Genomic DNA, 19741 nt, shown 5'->3' with positions numbered 1-19741 from the left:
AAAAGGGGTTTTGCAAAAATTTTGCATTTTCGTAACAAAAATTTAAACCAAGAATTTAAACATTTACTTGCTCTCAACCAACGCGCATTAACTTTAAATTGGTAGCCAGTACAGTTTCGGGTAGAATAGTCGATAACCCAAATGCCAAAAAATTCGCCCAGTGCTTTTACATTTTGATCCAGCCATTTAAAATTCCACACACGCTTGTTCGCAAGGTGTCGCAATCTTGACAGTTGGGAGAAGTGTACAAATTATCTTTGCACAGCAGTAAATTTGAGTGAATCATTTGTGCTGCCATTATTCACAATTCAATTCATTTCTTCATTGACAAAAATTACGGTATGTGTCCTAGACAAACATCAGATGTCGCAGTATCTTAATAAACCCTATAACTAAACCAGCTTCAAAACTGAAATAGAAAACTAATGAGTCATAAATATTTTAAATTCTAAATTGCCAATCAGTCAAACAATGATTTGAACGTAATTTTTCACTTTTACCTGAAGAATATTGGGAAATATTGCGCCAAAACAATAGCTAAAAAGAAACCAAACAAATAATTCATCAAATGTTTCAAAAGCCGAGTCATGAATTTTGAGCTGCACCTGATAGCTAGTAATGCCCATTGATATTGAGGGTATTTCACAGACAGAAATTGCATGAAGTCGTCTAAGGCACTGTTGTCTGTACTGTCGATAAGTTTGCGACTGATGATGACATAAATTTCTGAACAAAACAAAAAGAAAATCTTACTTCATAACTCAAATTACATTTCAAATATACTAGTTGGACCATCATTTTTGCGTTGAATTCAAAATTCAGTCAATTGACACCTTTCGGTTATACTGTGATTTTAATTTTAATTATATAATGCTTCACACGTTAAAAAAGACCAAGTCACTAAAAAGGGCCAACGCTACCCGAAAAAAATGAGAAGTTGGGAATACTAAAATAGAACCCAAAAACATACCAGGACAAGTCCTCAAACGCAAACCAAGCAATTGAAAACCCGGTTTAATAAATAACAGGTTTGATAGCAAATGACATACATAATCATACAATGTCAACACTACAGGCCAAACAAAACGCAGGGGTTCAGAAGTCGTTAAACCTTTTCAAACAATACTCCATGTTAGACAAACAGCACCTTATAATCTTTTGTAAAGTTTTTTATAATTCATACAGACAAATCTAACAAAAACGACAAAGTCGCATTTGAATGATTACTGAAAATAAGTGTTCTCAAATACATCAGAGATAATCACTAGATTTCAAAAAAGCAATTTCAACCACTTAAAACAAATTATTACTTCTAAAAAAAATCTCCTTTCAGCCTTTCCTTAGGGCTTTAAAAGTTCCAAAATCTCAAAGACATCTTTAAGACCTTTCAAAAAAAGAGGCTTTCAACTTTTGGTTTGCAATAGTACTGCAATTGCGAAAACATCTGAACTCGTAGCAACCACCTTTGTTGGCAGGCATGACAATTTTAATCAATGTCAGTTATTATTGATTCTACCTTTCAAATTAATGTTGAAGGTCAGGGAATGAATTTCGATGCTAGGAATTTCTCGCAGCCTGAGGTCTTTTTTGCGCGATCGCACTAGATCGTCATATATTTCCTGCGAATGGGCAATAAAGTAGTGCAATTGAAGAACTGCTGAAAAACAGAATCGAGCGGACGGATTCTTCTTTAATTTTTTGTTTCTTGTGGAACGCTAAAGGCATGAAGTGTTCAAAACTTTTTATTTTTTAGTAAGAAAAAGATACATTACATATGTAATGCATAAAATGAAGTTTCTCAAAAACTTCTATAAAAACAAAAACAAATCCGAATACAGGGCAAAAACTATCAATATTTGCTATTTATAAAAAAACCTTTGTTTGTTAAACTATTTGTTTCGACCCCACTTTTGTAGGAGGGAGGAACTATACTCAAATGGGCTTTTTTGTTCAGTTAATTTTCGCCGACCCATATATTCAACGTAGAGCTGTGAGACACATCGTTAGAAAAACCCATCCAGCCTTGAATACAGAATAAAGATTTTCTGAATTCCGTTTTCTACGTGGATTTATCAATTTTTAAAGTTTTGTGAATAGTAGACCGTTTCCCATTGTTTTTATTCACCTTTTCCTTAATTATAGCCCATGTTTTTGTAAACATTCGAATTTTTTTAAAAATTGTTAAAAAGAGGGTTAGTTATTTTACCTCTTAAGACAAAAAAGATTTCTGAATGGTTGGATCCAAGTTTTTTGTTAAATTTCTGCTAAATTTTTTGAATTTCAGATTTTCTCATCAAAAATGGTGCTAAAAGTTAGTTTTAGCCCACTTTGTTCAAAATTAGAGAAAAGAAGTAGAGAACTGAAATCTGCTACCACCTTCTTTTACAACTCCAAAAGCGAGCTATTTTAGTTTCCGCTTCCTATAAGAGTCTTCTTGAATTTAAAAAAAATTGCCCGTTTTCGGTAATTTAACTCAATTTATATCTAAAATGAATTTTTTGATATATTGAGATGTCTCATTTGCCAAACTATCTATTTCGCAATTATTTGGAGCCAATGGGTCTTAACCTTGACGAGCAGCTACATCATGGCTAGTTTTTCTCTTCTAATAATATAACCAAAAAAATGTTCCGATTGTATTGGGGCACGATGTTCTCTTCAAAACATTTTGTCACTTTATTGTTATGATATATTATGTTAATTATTGACGAAAATGATTTCAAACGAAAGATCAATTAACGGAAATCCCATTTAAAACTAAATGAGCTCAAGTTAACAGAAAATTAACTTTTGAGAACGAGCTCATGGTTATTAGGGATTAAGTAATTTTTTCAATAGAATTAAACTGATTTGCCTTTTGCCTGCAGTTTTTGTTTTTGTTCCTTTTTGCCGTCTCACGGCTTAGTCTGACTAATATTGACAATTCTAATTGGCTTCTTAAACCGACACAAAAAGAACTATACCGCTTTTTCAATTAATAACTAATGGCTCCTAAACTTGTATATACTTGTTTTAAGAAGACATCAGCCAACTTTCGAACCATGCAAATTTTAAATCATTCTTTTGTCAACTGGTAGCTTGGTCTCATTAAAAACAGCTAAACTTCTCTTCCATGTGAAAAAAATATTTTCTATAATCGTTTTATTTAATATTTTCTTGGATTTAGTACAACGAGTTCCTTAAACAGAAACAGCGTCATTTTTGCCCATTTTTGAGGTTCAATTGTTTGCTTGGCAAATTATCACATTAACGACAGGTGCAATTGACGTCTGAAGATTGCGCAATGGAACATATTTGAAGTTTTTGGTGATGTTTTTTCACGGCTGCGAAATCATTCTTTTTGTAGTCGCTCAAACTATCCTAGTTTATAAAAGATCTCAATGACTCCTTCGTATGTATGAATGAAACATCTCAGAAACTTAAAAGATCTCTCCCTTTTGTTCTTGATTTTGACATCTAATTTAGTCTCATTATCGATAATAAATAATACAATTTTTCTGCACCAAATATTCAATTTTCTGTTAGATATATCTTATGACTGGTGTCTTTATGGCTTAGGCCACTTGTTTTCACAAGAAGTTTTCAGCACTAGTCAATATTTTACCTTTTTCGTCTCTTTCCGCACAGACCCTTTACAAAGAGAACCCATTCATAATCAAATGAGACCCAAATGGAGAAAACAATTTTCAGTTGATCATAGTTTTTGATGGTTTTTCAAAATTCAAAATTTTTATGGCTTCAATAATATTGTTTCGTAAAAAAGTTTGTTGGATAGTGAGATCTGTCAGAGTATATTTTTTAAATGATTAATTTAATAAAATAAGACACTTACTATCACTAACAACGAGCCCAATTGGATTTCTAAGGAGTTGCAAGATTTTCAATTTGTGTTTTTGGTGGAAGGCTTAAAGTTTTTATGATTCTCGAAATAACTCGTTTTGAAGTAATTGAATCTTTGAGTTTTGACAATTTTAGCTTATTTCTGTCAATAGGTAGCTCTCTGTAAAGAGAGGTCACAACATCCTTCTGGTGATCCAAAATCCAAGTTTAATCTGTTAGTTCTTGGCGTTGATAATGATACCGCGCGTTTGCATTTTAAGTAATTCGATTTAGAATATCTGCGGACTTCCTTAAAAACAATCTAATGATGAGGTCCCTTTGGCGTTGAAAGATTGCGCAACTGAACATATTTATTGTTCTCAGCAAAAAAATTGTGTTAAGGTCTGTGACACCCTTTTCTTGATAGAGTATTTTATTCTTTAAAAACGTTTTGCCTGTTTCTGTCAATCCTTCTGTATTTGAATGACGCAATCTGAATAATGAAAGACCCAAATTGTTTCCATAGGAGTTTCAAATTACCAGTTTTCAATTGCTTACTCAATAAAACAACAAAAGGTACAAACTAAACCTTTTAACAAATTCAGTTGATATCTAATGGGTTTTGATCATTTAGAAAATAATGGTTTCAAAATTGGAAAATTATTTTTGAACATTTCCCTTTCTGAAGTATTTTTTCGAATTGCTATAAAGACTCATTCAGGACAGGTATCATATCTCCTTTTGGTAATGTACAGGTCAAATTGTTTACATAAGGTGTTATCTGATGCCATTTAGATTTTGTTATTGTGTTTTATTCTAAACATAGACTCGAATTTTCATGGTAACTATTGTTTGTTCTTACTTGCCTTTTACGTTTGTCTTGGCTCATAGTTCAATTATTGGCAGTTTTTATCAGCCTTTTAATGCAACATTACTTTATTCATTAAGTGGTTTATTGAACAATATGTGAATGTTTGAAAGTTTTCTATCACTACCTCATTTGGTAGCCCAATAAGTCAAAAACGCTGATGAGCGGAGTTAGAACATAATGAGCGAACACACTACCGAGCCTCCTTGTTGATTGTATATGCTCAAAAACATTTACAATTGATAGCAAATGACATACATAATCATACAATGTCAACACTACAGGCCAAACAAAACGCAGGGGTTCAGAAGTCGTTAAACCTTTTCAAACAATACTCCATGTTAGACAAACAGCACCTTATAATCTTTTGTAAAGTTTTTTATAATTCATACAGACAAATCTAACAAAAACGACAAAGTCGCATTTGAATGATTACTGAAAATAAGTGTTCTCAAATACATCAGAGATAATCACTAGATTTCAAAAAAGCAATTTCAACCACTTAAAACAAATTATTACTTCTAAAAAAAATCTCCTTTCAGCCTTTCCTTAGGGCTTTAAAAGTTCCAAAATCTCAAAGACATCTTTAAGACCTTTCAAAAAAAGAGGCTTTCAACTTTTGGTTTGCAATAGTACTGCAATTGCGAAAACATCTGAACTCGTAGCAACCACCTTTGTTGGCAGGCATGACAATTTTAATCAATGTCAGTTATTATTGATTCTACCTTTCAAATTAATGTTGAAGGTCAGGGAATGAATTTCGATGCTAGGAATTTCTCGCAGTCTGAGGTCTTTTTTGCGCGATCGCACTAGATCGTCATATATTTCCTGCGAATGGGCAATAAAGTAGTGCAATTGAAGAACTGCTGAAAAACAGAATCGAGCGGACGGATTCTTCTTTAATTTTTTGTTTCTTGTGGAACGCTAAAGGCATGAAGTGTTCAAAACTTTTTATTTTTTAGTAAGAAAAAGATACATTACATATGTAATGCATAAAATGAAGTTTCTCAAAAACTTCTATAAAAACAAAAACAAATCCGAATACAGGGCAAAAACTATCAATATTTGCTATTTATAAAAAAACCTTTGTTTGTTAAACTATTTGTTTCGACCCCACTTTTGTAGGAGGGAGGAACTATACTCAAATGGGCTTTTTTGTTCAGTTAATTTTCGCCGACCCATATATTCAACGTAGAGCTGTGAGACACATCGTTAGAAAAACCCATCCAGCCTTGAATACAGAATAAAGATTTTCTGAATTCCGTTTTCTACGTGGATTTATCAATTTTTAAAGTTTTGTGAATAGTAGACCGTTTCCCATTGTTTTTATTCACCTTTTCCTTAATTATAGCCCATGTTTTTGTAAACATTCGAATTTTTTTAAAAATTGTTAAAAAGAGGGTTAGTTATTTTACCTCTTAAGACAAAAAAGATTTCTGAATGGTTGGATCCAAGTTTTTTGTTAAATTTCTGCTAAATTTTTTGAATTTCAGATTTTCTCATCAAAAATGGTGCTAAAAGTTAGTTTTAGCCCACTTTGTTCAAAATTAGAGAAAAGAAGTAGAGAACTGAAATCTGCTACCACCTTCTTTTACAACTCCAAAAGCGAGCTATTTTAGTTTCCGCTTCCTATAAGAGTCTTCTTGAATTTAAAAAAAATTGCCCGTTTTCGGTAATTTAACTCAATTTATATCTAAAATGAATTTTTTGATATATTGAGATGTCTCATTTGCCAAACTATCTATTTCGCAATTATTTGGAGCCAATGGGTCTTAACTTTGACGAGCAGCTACATCATGGCTAGTTTTTCTCTTCTAATAATATAACCAAAAAAATGTTCCGATTGTATTGGGGCACGATGTTCTCTTCAAAACATTTTGTCACTTTATTGTTATGATATATTATGTTAATTATTGACGAAAATGATTTCAAACGAAAGATCAATTAACGGAAATCCCATTTAAAACTAAATGAGCTCAAGTTAACAGAAAATTAACTTTTGAGAACGAGCTCATGGTTATTAGGGATTAAGTAATTTTTTCAATAGAATTAAACTGATTTGCCTTTTGCCTGCAGTTTTTGTTTTTGTTCCTTTTTGCCGTCTCACGGCTTAGTCTGACTAATATTGACAATTCTAATTGGCTTCTTAAAGCGACACAAAAAGAACTATACCGCTTTTTCAATTAATAACTAATGGCTCCTAGACTTGTATATACTTGTTTTAAGAAGACATCAGCCAACTTTCGAACCATGCAAATTTTAAATCATTCTTTTGTCAACTGGTAGCTTGGTCTCATTAAAAACAGCTAAACTTCTCTTCCATGTGAAAAAAATATTTTCTATAATCGTTTTATTTAATATTTTCTTGGATTTAGTACAACGAGTTCCTTAAACAGAAACAGCGTCATTTTTGCCCATTTTTGAGGTTCAATTGTTTGCTTGGCAAATTATCACATTAACGACAGGTGCAATTGACGTCTGAAGATTGCGCAATGGAACATATTTGAAGTTTTTGGTGATGTTTTTTCACGGCTGCGAAATCATTCTTTTTGTAGTCGCTCAAACTATCCTAGTTTATAAAAGATCTCAATGACTCCTTCGTATGTATGAATGAAACATCTCAGAAACTTAAAAGATCTCTCCCTTTTGTTCTTGATTTTGACATCTAATTTAGTCTCATTATCGATAATAAATAATACAATTTTTCTGCACCAAATATTCATTTTTCTGTTAGATATATCTTATGACTGGTGTCTTTATGGCTTAGGCCACTTGTTTTCACAAGAAGTTTTCAGCACTAGTCAATATTTCACCTTTTTCGTCTCTTTCCGCACAGACCCTTTACAAAGAGAACCCATTCATAATCAAATGAGACCCAAATGGAGAAAACAATTTTCAGTTGATCATAGTTTTTGATGGTTTTTCAAAATTCAAAATTTTTATGGCTTCAATAATGTTGTTTCGTAAAAAAGTTTGTTGGATAGTGAGATCTGTCAGAGTATATTTTTTAAATGATTAATTTAATAAAATAAGACACTTACTATCACTAACAACGAGCCCAATTGGATTTCTAAGGAGTTGCAAGATTTTCAATTTGTGTTTTTGGTGGAAGGCTTAAAGTTTTTATGATTCTCGAAATAACTCGTTTTGAAATAATTGAATCTTTGAGTTTTGACAATTTTAGCTTATTTCTGTCAATAGGTAGCTCTCTGTAAAGAGAGGTCACAACATCCTTCTGGTGATCCAAAATCCAAGTTTAATCTGTTAGTTCTTGGCGTTGATAATGATACCGCGCGTTTGCATTTTAAGTAATTCGATTTAGAATATCTGCGGACTTCCTTAAAAACAATCTAATGATGAGGTCCCTTTGGCGTTGAAAGATTGCGCAACTGAACATATTTATTGTTCTCAGCAAAAAAATTGTGTTAAGGTCTGTGACACCCTTTTCTTGATAGAGTATTTTATTCTTTAAAAACGTTTTGCCTGTTTCTGTCAATCCTTCTGTATTTGAATGACGCAATCTGAATAATGAAAGACCCAAATTGTTTCCATAGGAGTTTCAAATTACCAGTTTTCAATTGCTTACTCAATAAAACAACAAAAGGTACAAACTAAACCTTTTAACAAATTCAGTTGATATCTAATGGGTTTTGATCATTTAGAAAATAATGGTTTCAAAATTGGAAAATTATTTTTGAACATTTCCCTTTCTGAAGTATTTTTTCGAATTGCTATAAAGACTCATTCAGGACAGGTATCATATCTCCTTTTGGTAATGTACAGGTCAAATTGTTTACATAAGGTGTTATCTGATGCCATTTAGATTTTGTTATTGTGTTTTATTCTAAACATAGACTCGAATTTTCATGGTAACTATTGTTTGTTCTTACTTGCCTTTTACGTTTGTCTTGGCTCATAGTTCAATTATTGGCAGTTTTTATCAGCCTTTTAATGCAACATTACTTTATTCATTAAGTGGTTTATTGAACAATATGTGAATGTTTGAAAGTTTTCTATCACTACCTCATTTGGTAGCCCAATAAGTCAAAAACGCTGATGAGCGGAGTTAGAACATAATGAGCGAACACACTACCGAGCCTCCTTGTTGATTGTATATGCTCAAAAACATTTACAATTGTAGTTGACACAGTTTGCTAACATAAAGACAATATTAACTCGAGGAAAATATCGATCTAGAGACTAATAATAGAAAACGTTTCCAATTACTTTTTCAAAAACAAAAATAAAAATTTTTGATTTCGAAACGTCGAAATAAAACTTCAGTAAATATTGGCAATCAAAAAAAACCTCGAAAATTTAAGAATTTATTTTTAATTCATTTCAAAACTAGGGGTCGTCACGAGATTTTCAAACGTCCTTTTCTCATAAATAATTGTTTTAGCGTTTTCTCAAGATTTGTAAATCATTGGCTAATTTTTCTAAAAACAATTATTGCAATTTCATAGTCATCAAAACGTCACGAAATAACTCCGATTGACATTGGTTACTATTTCGGATTCTTAATGTCAAACAAAACTGAACTGGTCCAAATTTTAGTTAAAAGTTTTAATACCTGAAGGGCAATTCTCACCTTTACAAAGGCCCACTAACAGAAAGACGTCATCGAAGTCATTGCAAATTTTTCCTTTATTTACGAACTAAAAACCATTTATCTAAATTTCAATATTACTGACTCAGCACTTCTTTCTTCTGAATGAAGTTCCATAATTTATCAGAAAAACTTATCAAAAGTTCTTGAACTCCCGCTCCGGATTTTCTGATAATTTTGGAATAATACCCCTAACTCTTTATTTTGTGTCATTTCTAAATCGTTGAAGAACCGATGTTTTTCTATTTTCAAAAAATCTGTTATGAGCTTTTTTGAGGATTTTCTCCAAAATGATTAGATGTCAGTTCTAATTACGCGATAGAATTTTCAGAAAATAGAAAAGTTCTGTAGAACTCGGTCAACCTATTTTACGGCTATTCTGTTTTTGGTTTATTAACATTTAAAAAAAAACAACCAATTAACGTCGGAAAGAGTCAATCTATACGCATTTTTCTTATTTTCACTTTGCAAAATCATTGGCCGAGTGTATAAACATATAAATTACTCAACGCATGTAATGACTTTTGATGTTACTCGCTAAGGCTGATTTTGTTCAATTGTGTAAACACACGCAAATTTTCCCGCTTAAAATTCACTCGCTTTGTTTAGCTACTAATTTCTCTTGATTCAAAAGACATTCAATTCAATATTTAATTCAATCCTTTATTTACATAGTAAACAGCTATCGCGAACGTACATTAATCTGGTCCGCCGACAAAATGAGCCAAGCAGCGTCTACAGAGACAAGTTCCAGAAGGAGGCGTGCCAATTCACGACAGCTTAACAAGATCTTTGATGAATGGGATAGACTTAGCCAGCCATTTAACGAAGACGAGCTCAGATTGGCCCTCTCCGAAGCTACTGAATGCTTCAAAATTCAACAGCAACTAGACGAATCCTATTTGGAAACAGTGCAGGACGATCAGTACGATACAGAATTCGATCTGGTTCAAGACAAGCACACAGTAGTCCGCAAGAAACTATTTCAAATGGGAAAAGCCATAGACAAATTTGAGCTGGAAAAGGTGGACGAAAACGTGACTATGAATACGTCTTTCGGAGATGCAACACAGCACCAGCCGCATGTTGCAAAGCTACCACAGATACAGCTACCCAAATTCGATGGCAAATTCACTGACTGGATAGCCTTTATCGATCAATTCGATACAGCCGTGCACCTCAACACGAAATTGTCAAACAGCCAGCGACTTGTTTATCTGAAAAGTTGCTTATCAGGTCCCCCTGAAAAACTAATAAAAAGCCTATCATCAACTGACAGTAACTACGAGACTGCAAGAAATCTACTCGAGCAGCGATACAAAAACGATCGCATAATTCTACGCACATTGCAAGCTAGGGCTGTTGATTTCAAGCCTGTGAGAGGAGAAAGCAAGTACCAACTCCGTCTGCTACACAGTACTTTCAATGAAGTAACTCAGTCGATTCACTCACTTGGCCGACAAGTTGATAACGACATGTGGCACTATCTTCTTTTCACAAAATTGGATATCGACTCTCAGAAAGCATGGGAACTCAAAAATGAAGGCACTGAATGTCTCAAATTTGACGAACTGATGACCTTTCTTGACAACAGGGTAAGATCGATGGAAATGCTAAACGATCCCATTCCCCCCAAACAACTGCACGTCACTGGACGGGATGAGCGATCGAAGCAAGGCTTCAAACATCCGTGTGTCGTGACTCAATGCAAGGAATGCCATGCGCCGTGGGCTTGCTCAAAATTCAAGGGCCTTTCAGCAAAAGATAAGCAGTCTGCCATAGCCGCCAGTAAGTCCTGTCAAAATTGCTTGAGATTCAATCACGAAAGTGACCAATGTTCGTCACAGTCTAGATGCAAAACATGCCAGGGTAAGCATCATACATTTTTACATGAGGCTTTCAATGCTACACCAGGCACACATGCTTGTAATTTGACTCAAAAATCTTCCCAAATGACTATTTTACCAACTGCTCGTGTTCAAGTAATTGCTAGAAACAAACAAGTACACAATCTAAGAGCATTGTTAGACACAGGAGCTCATATCAATGCAGTTACAGTAAAAGCCTGCAAGACACTGGGATTAGAACCAAAACCTTCCAATGAAAGAATCATAGGGGTCAATCAGAAAGACTCAATGCCAGTTGACGGTTCTCTCAAACTTGAAATTATTCCCAAAACAGGGGAAAATATTACTCTCAACTGCGTAGTGCTGAAGACAATTACAGCCAGTGAAAATCCTAATCAGCCCCTTTCAGAGACTGACTACGCAGACTTGGTCAATTATAATTTGGCTGATGATCAATTTTGGCAACCAGGCGAAATAGACATACTACTCGGTATTTCTGCATACACACAGATAATAAAAGGACGAATACTGAAACAAGGTTCCTTATGCCTCACAGAAACTACGCTAGGCTGGACAGTTTCAGGATTAGCTAACCTAGAATCAGCAAACAAACCTGATGTAAAGTCGAATGCAATATGCCTCCTTGACAACGAAATCAAGTCCTTTGCCAAATTTTGGGAAATCGAAGATGTTCCAGCACTTCCTCCAGCCATGTTCACTCCCAAAGAATTGGTTTGCATTAATCACTATGACACGACAACAACATATGGCCAAAAAGGAAGGCCTCAAGTTCGACTACCAATTGACCAACATGAAGCCATTTTTGATCCAGACAGTCAGGAATGGTTGCCCGACATTGGAGAATCATCTCGAAAAGCGCTCAGACAATTTTTGGTTAACGAAAACAAGCTTTCACGAAACGCAGATGCCCAAACTCAATACACAGAATTCTTTCAAGAGATGATTGAGACAGGACATTTAGAACCAGTGCCTGAAAGCGACCATAATCTGCCACCCGAGAAACACTTTGTGATGCCACATCACGCAGTATGGAAATCAAGCTCTACGACTACAAAATGCAGAGCAGTTTTCAACGCATCAGCAAAAACAACGAACGGAAGAAGTCTCAACGATTGTCTCCTGGTTGGTCCAAAACAGCAGCCCGACCTTTTTGAGATACTGATTCAATTTCGTCTCCATTGCATTGCTTTATCAGGTGATATCACAAAAATGTACCGCCAAATCGAACTAAACGAAAAGGACCGTAACTTTCATCAGATGTATTGGCGAAGTAGTCAAAAGCAACCAATAAAGAAGTACCGTATGACACGAGTCATATACGGCGTTTCTTCTAGTTCATACCACGCTATCAGGGCACTACGTGATACAGCAAAAGATGCTCCATCAATTCATTGCAAAAATTCATTACTCAACTCATTTTATGTTGATGACCTTCTTGGTGGCGGTGACACAAAAGAGCAAGTCATTGGCCTGTTCAAGGACATTACAACTACTCTAGAACTCATTGGGATGTCTATTCGCAAGTGGGCAAGCAACTCACATGAGGTTATGGAAGCCATTTCCCCGGATCTACAAGAAAATAAAGATCTTTTCATCGGTGAACATGACCACACCATCAAAACTCTCGGTCTCAACTGGCAGCCCAAAACCGACACTTTCTATTTCAATAGACCCAAAATTCAGTGCAGCGTTGTTACAATGAATCTGCCCGAACACGAAGAAACAGTTATTGAGTGTCCATCAGTCGAACTTGACGAGTTTCAAAAATCGGATTTTCCACAATTAGTGGTCAACCTTGACTGTAAAAAACTAAAGGAAATCCATTTATTGGACTCCCACGCTTCTAATCATGCAACTCCCCATGTTTGCCCGATTAATTCAATGCAATTTTTAACAGGGTTTAATCAAGAAAAAACATCAAAAATCCCACAAAAAGGCGAAAAAACGGTCAAAACTGGTGTCGACAAAAATCTGCAAAAAACGCCCATTGGCGATATCCGAGATGTTGCCTCAGATACTGATAGCTGCCCGAAGTCATCCGAACTTTCAGAACCTGAAAATAACTACTCAAACACAGAAAACCAAAAAACCGAAAAACAAAAATTAGTGGTCACGTTTGGGGACAAAATTTTCGCAAAAAATGAAAAATTTGGTAGTGAAAAACAACACCATTCGAAAACTGAACCATGCCCGAAACTTTTCGATCAAAAAGATTCCAGGTCCAACAAACCTATGTTCGACAAAAGAACGCCAAAGCCGCAGCCGAATCAAAAAACTGGTCAAAATAAAGAAGGTAAAAAATCAACTTTTACTTCATCTAACAACAGAATGTTGATAGATTCAGTTAACAGCAACTTGCCCTATCCTGAAAATGTACATATAACCACCAGAAGAGCAATATCTAGCAATATGGTTAAAATATTTGACCCTATCGGTCTCCTAACACCAGTAACGCTTCAATGCAAAATTCTTTTCCAAATGACTTGGGAACATGAAATTGGATGGGATGATGATGTTGGGGTAACCATAACTGACCAATTTAAAGCTTGGATGATTGGATTACATCATCTATCTGAGCTACGTATACCACGCTTTGTGGCCAACTTCGCTATTGAAAAAATGCAACTTCACTTATTTTGCGATGCTTCTGAAAAAGCGTACGGAGCCGCTATATATGCCCGATCACTGGGAGCATCTCAGACCAAGTCTACCTTGCTATGTTCCAAGTCCAGATTAGCGCCCAGAAAAACACTCAGCATACCGAGACTTGAACTGTGCTCAATGGTTCTAGGAGCGCAGATGATACAAACAGTTCAGACAACGGTAAACCAAAATGGATTTACAACTGAAATATATGCTTGGAGTGATTCAACAGTTGCCTTAGCTTGGATTAATTCTACCCCTAGCAGATTCTCAACATTCATAGCAAACCGTGTGGCCAAAGTCCAACAAATAATTCAACCAGAAAAATGGCGATACGTGCCGACAGAAGAAAATCCGGCCGATCATACTACGCGCCCGGTGCCAGCAAAACAGCTTTCATCCCTTAGAATGTGGTGGGAAGGCCCACAATGGCTCTCTGATAGAAAGCTGACTATCCCAAAACAACCAGAAATTCTTCAATCAACAGAAGTAAAGAAGGAAGTAGTGCGGAGCCAAATATTAACAATAGATTCGGGCACTATTCCCGAACCTGTGGGGGAGGAAAACGACCCGCTCAATGATCAAAACATAGAGCAGTCGAATCACCATATCGACCAATTATTCCCTATTGAACGTTACGGAAGTCTCGACAAAGCAATAAGAGTAGCAAAGCAAGTTCTAAACTTTGCTTATATTTTGCTTAAAAAGCCAATCGAGAGAAAAGAATTCAAGCGACAAGCATTAAATATGCTTGTTAGAGATGTGCAGAAGCAAAACTATATTGATGAAATAGACAAATTGCAGAAAAGCCAAAGCATAAGCCGAAAATCGAGAATCCTTCAACTTTATCCCTTCATAGATGAGGAAAGAGTTTTAAAGGTTGGTGGACGTCTAGTAGCAGCAGATTGCTTGAATGAATCTGCCAAATTTCAATCAATTTTGCCTTACAAAAATCATCTTTCGAGGTTAATCGTACTTGACAGTCATCAGCGAGTGTTACATTCAGGCGTAAACGCAACAGTTGTTCATACGCGTCAGAAGTTCTGGATAATTCGAGTGAAAACGCTGACAAGGTCTATAGTTGGAAACTGCATCACATGTTTTCGGTTTAATGGCCGTAACCTCTCTCAACTCTTAGGCGACCTACCACAAGAACGAGTCAACCCAGCTCCACCATTCAGTAACGTGGGCATAGACTTCGCCGGTCCAATGCCTTACAGATGTGACAAGACTGAAGCCAAATGTTATTTGGTAGTCTTCGTATGCTTCGTTACAAAAGCCATTCATTTGGATGTCACTAAGGCACTGAATACACAGGAATGCATGAAAGCTATCAGACGGTTCATTTCTCGACGAGGATGCCCAGCACGCATATTTTCAGACAATGGTACAAACTTTATAGGATCATTGAATGATCTCATAAAACTCAAAAGGATACTGAGAGAGAAATACGGAACTGATTGTTTACCTCAAGCTGTTCTAGATTTAGGCATCAACTGGTCAACAATTCCAGCCAAAGCTTCACATTTTGGTGGACTATGGGAAGCAGGAGTCAAATCGATGAAGCTTCTGCTGTTCAAAACAATCGGAACAACAGCTAACCTCTATTTGGATGAAGTGTATACAATGCTATGCCAAGTCGAAGCTGTACTTAACTCGAGACCGCTCACAGTTGTCTCAGATGATGCAAAAGACAGTTATCCCTTAAACCCTGCTATGCTATTAACCGGCTTTCATAATCATCAATTGCCTTTGGTTGTTTCCCCAATCCCAAAAACAAAAGATGAGGAAGATCCAAATAAGCGCTTTCAATACTTGCAGAAACTCATAGCAGAATTTTGGAAGAAATGGACAACTGAATATTTATCCCAGTTGCAGACCAGGTCAAAAAACATGGCCGAAAAGCAAAACCTGACAAAAGGAGATTTAGTGTACATCACAGATGACAACAGTCCTCCCTTATCATGGCCTCTGGGAATTGTGCATGAAACATATACAGGAAATGACAATTTGGTCAGAGTAGCCAAAATAAAAACAGGAAATGGCAAATTCTCAAACAGACCCATAGTAAAACTCAGAAAGATACCAATCAACACAAGCTAACCTCAATCCAGAAGCTCTGGAAAATGGTCCTGCAGAAAGGAGCCAACTCGATCCCGCCTGCCGTCCTTCCCACGAGCACACTTTCGGTACCTGTGCACCCGGACACGGGAAGATTTTACAACTGGAAGTTGGATTCTTACAAGCCTCACTTCGCAAGGACTAAACTTGGTCCAAATATGATTCTTTTTGTGATACAAGATTGAATAGCGGTTGATGCTATCAAAAACTGACATATGATCTGAAGTAATATTTCATTTATATTATTTTTGATGCCAGACATCAACGGGGGCGGCAAGGTATAAACATATAAATTACTCAACGCATGTAATGACTTTTGATGTTACTCGCTAAGGCTGATTTTGTTCAATTGTGTAAACACACGCAAATTTTCCCGCTTAAAATTCACTCGCTTTGTTTAGCTACTAATTTCTCTTGATTCAAAAGACATTCAATTCAATATTTAATTCAATCCTTTATTTACATAGTAAACAGCTATCGCGAACGTACACCGAGTTTTCATTAAGATATTATCTCAACTTCATAGTCAACAGAACGTCACAAAAAATCCGCGATTGACTACGTTGGTTATCATTTTGGATTTAAGCAGTCAACGAAAAAAAAAAGAAAACGCCAGAAACCCTCAGACTGTTTTTCATAAGGAAGTCTCCTAATTCAGTAACCAAAATCGAGAAGACCAAAAACTTCATCAACTTTTGAGGAGCGAGTGATTGTTTTCAAATTAAAAAAAAAACATCTGTTCTTATCAGAATTTTTGGATGATTTTTTCCATAACGATTAGCCAATTTCATCTCTATTTGAGCTTATTTTCAAAAAATAGAAATGTTCTGAAGAAATAGAAATGTTCTGTCAAAAAATAGAAATGTTCTGTCAAAATATTTTATCACAATTCTCTTTTTGTGTTATTATCATCAAAAACATAACAGACTAATTCCGGAAGAAGATTCAATATTTTAGCATTTTACGTATGCTTTTCAAGATGTGCAAAAGCATTGGCTATCAAACTTTGTTAGCTTCATATACAATCTGTAAGCTGGGGTAATACAATCTCACTGTTCTTAGTAGTGAACTGGCGCCACTTGAGTTCAGCTGCTGACACTTGTGAATGAGAGAGCGAAATTTAGATCACGCCAAACGCAAAAGTCAAAGGCTTAAATTCAATCGATAAGTTAAAGCGGTCAGGCAAAATTTTGAATAAAAAGGACCCACACATCTGCAATAATTGCTTCAAACTCCGTTCAAATTTGATTTTGGTGAGATTAAAACAGTGTGCTCTAAATAACAACTCATTAATTCAAATGCTTTGAACAGCTGTAAACATTAGCCTAATAATCTCTTCGATCGAACTCCAAGTTTCAACGTAGCATTTTGAGATCACACAGGTTGGAACTTTACGCTCAATAACAACGATATTTGGCACGTACAAACACGTTAAGCTTCCCGTAGAAAGTTTTCAGTATTTCGAAAAATCAGTAAAAAATACCCCACCTAATGTTAAAAAGAAGACCACAGGATTGGAATACTCGTCCCAGAAGCAAGACAATAATCCGGAGAGCACTCCAAGCATCAGGCAAACAAGACACAGATCAACATCAGATTTAAGAATTGATGGAACATGTTCACGAGGTGGTTTGAAGTAATTATTAGGTAGCATATTCATCAGTGGCTCAAAAGAATCAGGTTCGTCTAGTCTCATATTTTCATTCACTGATCCTTTCAAGCTAACTGGATTATTTTCAACTATATCCGGTTTTAATTCGGTTTCAAGCGGGTCTTGATTCTTTGCATCTCCAATGTGTGTCTGGAAATCACCAGCACATGCGTCTTCAATTGCCTGTTTCAGCTTATCATCTTCAGGAAAATTAGAATCAGACCAATTATATGTTATTTTCGCAAGACGATTGTTTGCATTCCGTAGTATTCTCTCCTGTCTTTTCTTACGCCTGATCTCAGCAGGATTGTATTCCATGTTTTCTGTTGCTTCAGCCATTTCAATCCCTAAAAAATCAAGTCGATTTTTAACGCATGGTAGTAGTAGTTTAGGCTTCAGTGTAGTGGCACCAGGGTTGACATCCCTGTATTGGTTGGCTAATTTGACCTTCTGTACTGTATTGCAGTTGCACAAAAAGGTCCACGTACAAGAATTGGCTTGAGGAATGTCTAGAGAAATAATACCAGTATCATTCGGTTAATCGTTTTTTGCTTAAGCTTTCAATAGCTAAATTTGTGATTTTACAGATAATATTTAAAAGTTATAGAACGCCTCCAGAAATTTTCATCTGCTTCTTTCGTTCTTGTATGATATATGTTTATTAGCTCAAATTGTCTGGTATTTGGTTGACCATCAGTTTTGGTTTCTAGTGATCGGAATATTGATATTGTAATTTCCTGAGAGAAAAGCAATTAAGAGAAGTAGATCGTGTAGTTCTATCTATGAGGAGAGAGGAAGTAAATTGAGCTTTCCAAACCTCTTCTTGTAATTCAGTTCCCAGTTGTTTAGGATCCAACTGGTAGTTTTTTTTTAAACGCGCTCAATCTCTTTCGTCTCCGTTTTGTTAGCGGACCAGGCTTGAGTTGCATATGTAACAATTGGCTTGAGTTGCATATGTATGACAAGACAGGCCTTTGCGGAATAAGAATCGTCTGCCAAATGGTACGACAAGAACGTACGTGAGACAATATCAGTCTCCTACTGTTCTGCGCCATCACTGACCACAAGTATGACATAAAAACATCAGACTACATATCACTCCAGCTTCAACATTCCCAAAACCAGACTCAAAAGGACCGACGATAACTTCTGGACACGAAACGGAACACTGCACAACATTCTGAGTAAACATTTCGACTTGACAACGAAAGAAAACAGAAAAGCACGAATAACACAGCAATTTTGGAATTTCTTCGAAAAGCTCAACGAAGCCAATCTATGTACCTGGAGGATACTCTGCCAATGCACGAACTGTAACCAACATTCCAAACTTACTCACTGATGACATAAAGGGTGAAAACCCATGGTATATCCCTAAAGACGTCGCTACTACTACTACTACACCAATGGATAGAGGGGTTAAAAAAGCTCACGATTTTTTGAAAGATCAAAAACTACTAGCTGTACCTTTCGATAAAGGTTGCGGTTTTTGTGTTATGAAACAGACAAAATACTCGGATAAGCTAAATGAAATCCTGAGCTCGTCAGTTTGAGCCTCGTAATGGAGAAAGTGATGATCTAACAATAAGAATGGAAAAATTGATAAATAGCAGTTTGCATCAATTAATGAAACAGGGAAAGGTAAGTGAAAATGTCCAGGCTCAGGACAAATGGATCGCAACCAGCCAGGCTTTATGGACTTGCTAAGGTACATAAAATTGTGACGGCGCTTCGGCCTGTTCTGTCAATACCCGGTAGCAGTTACGAGAAACTCAATAAATTCCACTCTCCCCTTTTCGGGAAGTTACCAGGTGCAAATTTTGAGACTAACTCGAAAGATGCCAGAGCAGCTCTAGAGGCTACCAAATTGGATGAAGATGAGCCAGTGGTATCTCTCGATGTAAAAAGCTTATACACAAATGTACCGGTTGAGGAGGCAATTGAAATTGCGCTTAAAGATCTGTACTCCAGTGACGAGGTACCTGAGATTCCGAAGTCAGCTACGAAGAGCCTTTTGAAACTAGCCGTAAAGAATGTTCACATTAAGTGTATTAAAAATTGATACACTCAAACGAAAATTGATACACTCAAACGGAGATCAAAACACCTGACATAAAGGTGATATGCATTGACTGTATCCGACGCGATACTTTCCGAGGGAA

At 35.9% G+C, this 19741-nt stretch overlaps 1 long non-coding RNA gene across 1 annotated transcript; it reads right to left on the bottom strand.

Moving 5' to 3' along the window:
• Window positions 1-426: 426 nt before the first annotated feature.
• On the bottom strand, window positions 427-18626 carry LOC142346034 (uncharacterized). The gene is made up of 2 exons (XR_012759379.1): window positions 17417-18626; window positions 427-726 (listed from the first exon to the last, which is right to left on the bottom strand). It is a non-coding gene; the product is annotated as an uncharacterized LOC142346034 (long non-coding RNA).
• Window positions 18627-19741: the final 1115 nt, after the last annotated feature.

The sequence above is a fragment of the Convolutriloba macropyga genome, chromosome 9 (genome assembly GCF_964194025.1).
Source record: "Convolutriloba macropyga chromosome 9, txConMacr16.3, whole genome shotgun sequence".
Lineage (NCBI taxonomy): Eukaryota > Metazoa > Xenacoelomorpha > Acoela > Convolutidae > Convolutriloba > Convolutriloba macropyga.
This window is presented reverse-complemented; position numbering and strand designations above follow the sequence as displayed.